The 7568-nt window shown below is 32.9% G+C and overlaps 1 pseudogene; it reads right to left on the reverse strand.

The window, feature by feature from the left end:
• Window positions 1–5378: 5378 nt before the first annotated feature.
• LOC149550648 (small ribosomal subunit protein RACK1 pseudogene) lies at window positions 5379–6157 on the reverse strand (annotated as a pseudogene).
• Between the last annotated feature and the right edge of the window lie 1411 nt (window positions 6158–7568).

The raw sequence follows: 7568 nt of genomic DNA on the forward strand, positions 1-7568 counted from the left end.
CAACATGTTACTAAAAAAATAAAAATAAAAGAGCACGCCCCTTTATTAATTATATCAATTAATTAAATAAGTCCTTTTTGATATTATTTAATTTTTGAGACCATTTAATTAATTAACCTAATTAAATATTTTATAAAAATGTGGGGACATTACAATTTTATCCATTAAAGGAAGTTGGTATTTGCTAATTCTTTCGTGCATCTCTAGTCATGTTTCCTGCACAAAAATGTTCAATACCTAGAAAAACAAATGCCCAAATACACAAGGACTTAGCGGTGGCTCTAATACCATGTCAAGAAACTAGAGAATAGGGGGTTAATCAACTCTAGCTGAGCTACTTGATAAAATAATGACCAAGTCACTCAATCAAAATAGGAAGCACTCACCCAAAATGAACACCAAGACAAGGTCAAGAAAATGTTAACCCTTGGTAATCTTACTTTTTAACCCTCTGCCAAAAATTAATAATAAAATTCCAAAAACTACATGAACAAAAATTGTTATTTTATTTTGCCTTACAACCAAGCACACAATGGAATAAAGAAAATGGAGACAACACAACCACAAGAGCTGGAGATATGCAAGTTTGCTTGCTTGCTTGTTTTCTAAAATGAACTATTACAAATCTGCTTGTTTTCTATTAAACTGAAATGAACTATTGCAAATCTAGAAGGGAATAAACTACAAACTTAGAAAACTAAAATAGCTACTACTGTTGTTCATAAAATAAACTTGCAGCAATATGTGGCTGAATACAATAACCTTGGAGTAATCATTGCTCAGATAGAACAAACTTTGGTGTTGATGTCTGCCTAACTTAACCAAATCTCTTTTTTAAAATAAGTAAACATTCCCCCTTTTGTCTACCTTTTTTCCAAACAAAAATTTCCAACTCATTTTCATATTTCAAACTTACCTACCTACAATAAATGCATTGAGTGTTGAGGCTCTAGTGGGGGAGTAAATTTGGAGATCTCAATCTTCTAACAACTAGGTGAACAGGCTCAAAGGACAACCAAATGATTTAAAAATTCAAATATACCACACATTAGAGTATGTATCCCTCTATACCCCTCTCTACCATTTGATAACCAAATCATTTAAAAATCCAACAATACCACACATTAGAACATGTGTCCCTTTATACCCCTCTCTACCATTTGATAACCAAATAATTTAAAAATCCAACTATACCATAATTAGAGCATGTATCCCTCTATTGGACAGTGGCTAACTAGCCAACCAAATGGTGTTTATTATATTTTTTTATTAAATTAAAAATTAGAAACATTCGTATAATAATATTGAAAAATAGTTTAGTCATTTAGGTAGCTGCATAGAAGCTGGCCCTCTATAACCCTCTCTACCATTTGATTAGTGATGTTTCCTTCCTTGTTCAAAGGCATAGTTGCAAGATAATCCTGTATATATGTAGTTGCACTATGTACACCTCTAAAAAAAAGGTAAAACATCAAACAAACTACTCAATTTAGTAATTTGAATTTCCCAGAATGTCTGATCAGTAATCCTAAAACTTTGAAACAAAGGAGACAAATCTACCACAAGTGGAATACGTCTTTTAATGAAGATTCTATTTCATAAAAAAATCCAATGTAGATTGCTCACAAAAAATACTCTCGTTGAAGCATGAATGAAAAGTATATCAGATATAGGAGCAGGAATCCCCTATCATGTCATTAGATTTGGCCTACTATCAACTTAGTATCATGTTATTGTTTGTCCTCTTCTATTTCTTCACAAGTGATCATTTCTCTGATTGTTTAGACCTGTGCCTTCTACGCATGGTAATATTTCATGAGTATTTTCTAGTCTATTGTATGTTTTGTGGAATTAAAAAAATTCAGATTTGTACAAGTCTTGGTTTAGTCAAATCAAGGTTTTGCATATCTTCATTCCAATTTTTGAGATTTTACTGAAACTATTTGTTTCACTCAGAAGATGCACGTGAAGTGCATAAGCTTGGAGTTGAAGATTTTTTTAAAAAAGTAGTCCAATCTATTGTTTTTACACTCCTTAAAAAACAAAAGCAGATTTTTATTTTCAATTCTTACTTGCTAGTAGGAAGTTGGAAAACTTGGTTTTGAGGCAAAATTGGAAGTCCTGTATGCTAATTCCATTTTGCAAATTTTGTAACAAACGAACAAATTTTCAAATCCGGGTTTTGAAAAAGCCAATTCCTGTCATCTTCGAGAAACCAAATGATATTTTGTTTCTAGAATATCTCCAATGCTCAGCAAGCCATATATAATCTCAGTATGTTGAATTATGCAATTTTTTTCTTAAGTCAGTTTTACTAAGCTATATTTCAATGCAAATGGTAATTTAAATGCAATTTAATTCCATCAATACAACAATAATTGATGGCACAGTTTCTTTTTGATCAATTACTTGCAACATTTTTTTAGGTCGGACAAAAGTTTAACAACAACCCTTGTATTATAATAAAGTTATATAAAGAACACCATTCAAATGGAATCTCAACCAAAGCGGCTAAATTAGTTTGTTGGCCAATCGATAATAGATTAATAATTCAAAAGGTACTGACTAGAAGGCTTAAACAAAAGTTGTGAACAGATGATTACATAAAATTTTGAACAAATCATGTATTGAATAACATCATTGTATAGAGTAATGGATGATAAAATTTGAAACTAATTATGAATCGACTATAGTAATTAAACATATTAACACATATGGTCACATGCTTCCAAAAAAATTTAAACTTTTTATACATTAAATGTCAACCTTATACATCAAAAGAAATCAAGTAAATGAAAATTAAAAAGAAAAGAATCAAATAAATACTCAATATCTTTTTTCCCTTTTCTGGTGTCAACTTTCTTGTGGGTTGTTTGCATGTGTTACACTTCAAGATGATATCTTTAATTCCAATAATCATGTTATAAATTTTATATTGAAGGTAAACTCTTGTATATACATGCTGATAAGCATACCACAACAAGGAAATTTCAATCTAGTTCATGATCCTACTCAGATGTATCCCATCTGCAACTTGTATAGATACTCTTCTTCTTCTGTTAAATGGTCATTAACCCATTCTCCGCTGTAACTACGCCGTTTGAAATCTCGCGTCACATTTGATCCACAAGATTCAAAAACTGTCAAATTAAAACATTTTAATTGATAAAAAGTACAAATGAGAAAATAATGTATGAAATCCTAAATATTAAAAAAAATACTAAATTCAATCAAACATGAGTAGTCAAATACCTTCATTTAAATTCACAGTTTTTGAACCAGAAAATAACTCATCTGGATCAATATATTGTTGACTCATTAGTAGAGGAATCAAATTCTCTTTTCTGAAAAAACAAAGGTTACAAGAACAAAATCAGGAAATTTAATATACTTTGTTAAAAGGAACATGAACAGTAGCTTTTCCTTCCTTATATACCTTGTCCATGATTGAATGACTTTTCCTGGACCAAAATCGTCATAGTTCTCCTCCTCCTCCGAGCCTTCATCAGATGTCATTTCATATGAAGTAGTCTCACTGCTCAGTATTGACTGCTTAACATCTGTAGTACACAAACAATTCAAAAAATTAATATATCATAAATATGTTTTTGAGTAATTAAAGTGGGAAGGGTTCTAACTCATAACAAAAAATTAAGATCAAGTTTAAACCAGAGCCCAAAAAGATGTCGAGTAGTAGATGATAACCAAAACCAACAGCTACATAAACAAAACCAACTGACCATAAATATGTTTGTATAAATAATCTTAGAGCATATTTAAAAAGAAAAAAGAAAAATTTATCAGTATCCTTAATTGTTTCTTCAATTTGATTGTGTAAACTTTTTTTAACATAACAATTTTCCATGGTCCATCATTAGGATGCATGCAAAAGAAAAGAAAGAGAAAGGAGCATCCTGATGATGGATCACAGAGTGTGATCCAAAGTGTTATCTTAGAAATTTGTTCACACAATCAAATCTAGAATACAAATAACAGCACTAATAGATTGTGGAAATCTGATAGCTCTAATTTATCAATATTACAAACAAAATTAAGTCACATTCATTAGAACATAGTTAGCATTTTAACTTTGCATGAGAATGTTACAACTTCCTTACTGTGATTTGAGTCCATTGATACAAATTTGGTAGACTTGGACACATCCTCTACTAGGCGGCGTCTGCGCTCAGCAGCTTCCTTTTCTTTCTGCATACGTCGCTTCTTCTTTGTCTCTTCTTCCATTTCTCTCTTCTTTTGCTCATATTCAACCTGTTTAATTATTTAGTCTTTACTCAAAATTAGCATATAATTTGTCTAATTAAAATTCTTATTATTTAGAAGCAAGAAACTACAACGCAATGATAAAATTGCAAACCTCTTATTAAGAAATCTTAGTTTGAATCTATTCGAACATAATAAATAATAATAATAGTTAATAACAATTGAAAAACTCCTACTATTCACATACCAAAGCTTTGTGTCTGTATTCTTTTTCTTTAATCTTTAGACGTTGTTGCTCCTCAGCTTCTTTCTGTTGCTTCCGAACTTCTTCTAGTTGCTTCATCCGTTTTTCTTCACGTTCTCTCCTTTTCTTTTCTTCCTTTTTCCTCTTGACTGCAGCAGCCTCCTCTGCAATTTTATGTCGTTCTTCCGCCTTCTGTATTTTCTCCTGCAATTTTCTGAGCCTGTCTTCTTCTACTTTCATTTTCCTCTCCAATGCATTTTTCAACTTCAAATCGACAGTTGATTTTGCTGCCATGGTACCTCCTTCTGTACTTAGTAATTGAATTATGAGTGCACTCTTTACCACTTTTTTCTGCTTTCACATGCAAAGAACAATGAATTTCTCACTTCTGTTTCTACATTGTTTTATACATGTGTAGAGGAGTGAGTAATTTACAGCGCACCTGCAACGGACAAAATGAGTCTGGCACATTGAGTGCGGAGCATCCACAAACGGTAAAATACATTCATTACCAGCACAGCGAAAAAATCCTCCCAACAGAGAAAGCTTCGCTTCCACAAGATCTTGTTAGCCGATAGGCTTTTTTGCGTGGCTCAGGTGGCTTTGATTGCTCATAAATGTTATTGCATTGGGTCTGCTCGACGAATGATTTGAAAAAGATCTTATTTGAGCTCAATCTAAAAACAATCTATCATCATTAATCATAAAACTTGAATTTGGATCTCCTCTGAGATTTTACTTTAATAGGCTTCGGGTCTGGATTTGAATCTTGTCTTACGCCCATAAAACTTTCCCCAAGTTCCATTTTCAGTCATCGATAACCAATTTCAATCAACTTAGTGCTCGTTGAGTGGGTAAATGCAGGCTGAGGGGGAGAGTGGAGAAAGTGTGTTCTCCACTCGTGAGCATTTATTTACATATATTCATTTTTTCGCTGAGTTGTGAATCTGCAGCATTGCGAGTTGCATTCCCTTGCGTCGAGTGAATAAAGCCTCTTGCCCTCGGCAAGGTCCCAGAGCATAGTAACCTCATCCTTCCTGCCGCTGGTGCAGAGTGACCCATTGTGCGAAACAACAACAATGTTGACATATCGTGGCCTATAAGCATGTTCTTGAGCTTGCTGTTGGTGAGATTCCAGACCTTAAAGTTGCGATTCCAAGATCCAGAAACAATGATGGGATTAGTCGTAGAGGGGTTGAAACGAACACTGTTGATCCAGTTGGAACGTCCATCAGCATCGGCCTGAATGGTGTACTTGCACTCGCTGAGAGTGTCCCAGAGCTTGATGGTTTTGTCTCGCAAGGCAGACACAATCTGGTGATTGTCAATGGAGAAGGCCACACTGAGAACATCCTTGGAGTGCACCACAAAATGCGGTGTTAGTGAGGGCAGAAAAACAATCACCCATCAACATTTCCGCAATTGCCATTGTAACCAATCTACCTACTGAAACAGTCTCTTGTATTTAATGAGCTACCGAATTACCCTCAGATGATGAGAGAGAGAGTAGGATGGGGTGCAACAGTAGCTGAAGTTGCCACCCTTTTGGGGCACTGATAGCACTCTGCAAACAAGCCAAATGTTTTCATTTGTTGGATAAAGTTCATAATGCTTGCCCAACCACCAAAGCCAAAGCGAACTATTAATACCCAACCTGGAATGAATGTATTCAAGATGTAAAAAGTTGTCCATCTTGGAAGGAAAATGGAGGATTTTCCACACAGGTCTGTTGAGACATGCACATGGAAGAGAGATGTTAGGAACCTAGAACCACAAATGCTTGCCTAAGAAAAAATAAAAGAAAAACTCAAAAATCATTTTTTGATTGGTTAATAATGATAAAAGAATTTCCACAAATTCATCAACAAATTCATGTTGTTCTAAAATCATATGATCATAGGTTTAGATTTGGTTTTGTTAGTAAGAATGCTAATTAGTATTTAATTAACTAAACTATTAAGAAGAACATATTTATATTGTCAATTCTGAAATCAGATGATAACATTATATGAATGCCTTACCTCTATAGTGTGGTTATTAAGTTATTAAATTGAAGAGCTAGATTTAGCATAGCTCGTTACCTGTCTAGCAAGGGTTGTCCTATAGGTCAACATGCATGCCATAGATGGTATATTGTAGACATTGAAATTGACCAAAAGAGCACCAACTGTAGAATTGATAGGACCAAAGAAAGTTAAAATAATTGCAAGGAACCAGATTGGGATCACAACAAGCAACCTGGCCCAAGCCCAGATAAATATGCTCTTTGTGTCATGATTAATGTGAGTGGTCTTTAATTAGGTTTAGTATTAGGATTCAATTGATGTTATAGTTAGTGTTCAAGGTTACCATTAGCTTAAGGCCTTGTGTTCAATTTTGATTAGGGTCATGGTTCATTTTTTACTACTTTTGGTGTATGGATATAATTTGATTTAGGATTATGGATTGATTTCATTTATTGTTCTATTTGGTTTAGCTATATGGTTCTATTTAGTTTAGAATTTTTTGATAATAGGGGAGTGGTTATATATGTTTTAGTTTCAAGTTTAGGTTTATTTAAGTTGATAAATATAATTTAGTAGTTTAGTATTTAATTAGTTTTCAAATTTGGTGTTTTTTGTTTAGTTGATGTGCCTTTGTTTACAAATATTAAATTGACTCTATCACCTTATTTTTGTTACAAATAATTATTCAATGATTGGATAAGTGTGTGATAATCACCCCCATTTGAATTTTACTAAAAGGTCCAACTCCCTTCACAAAATTTTTGATAAATTATTATTAAATTAATAGAGAAATTAACTTTAACCCAAAATCACTTAAGGCCGCTTAGATCGTTTCTAGATGAAGAGTAATATCAAAAACCAAGGAGGTTGATCACAAATTTAGAAAACCAAAGTTTTCCATTATCTATGATTCCAAAAAATAAAATTATTTTAAAGCATTGGACTATACCTTACAATGGCATGCCTCCTCACTCTAAATCGGAACAACACACGACATAAAATGAGATGTTCTTATAGAAACTTACGTTTGATGAATCCAAATATATAAGTTTAAACCACTTCTATATATTAATTGTATCAATCAATGTTTGCAGACA

Source organism: Cupressus sempervirens, chromosome 7 (assembly GCF_028749045.1).
Source record: "Cupressus sempervirens isolate cs-2001-9-10 chromosome 7, ASM2874904v1, whole genome shotgun sequence".
Taxonomy (NCBI): domain Eukaryota; kingdom Viridiplantae; phylum Streptophyta; class Pinopsida; order Cupressales; family Cupressaceae; genus Cupressus; species Cupressus sempervirens.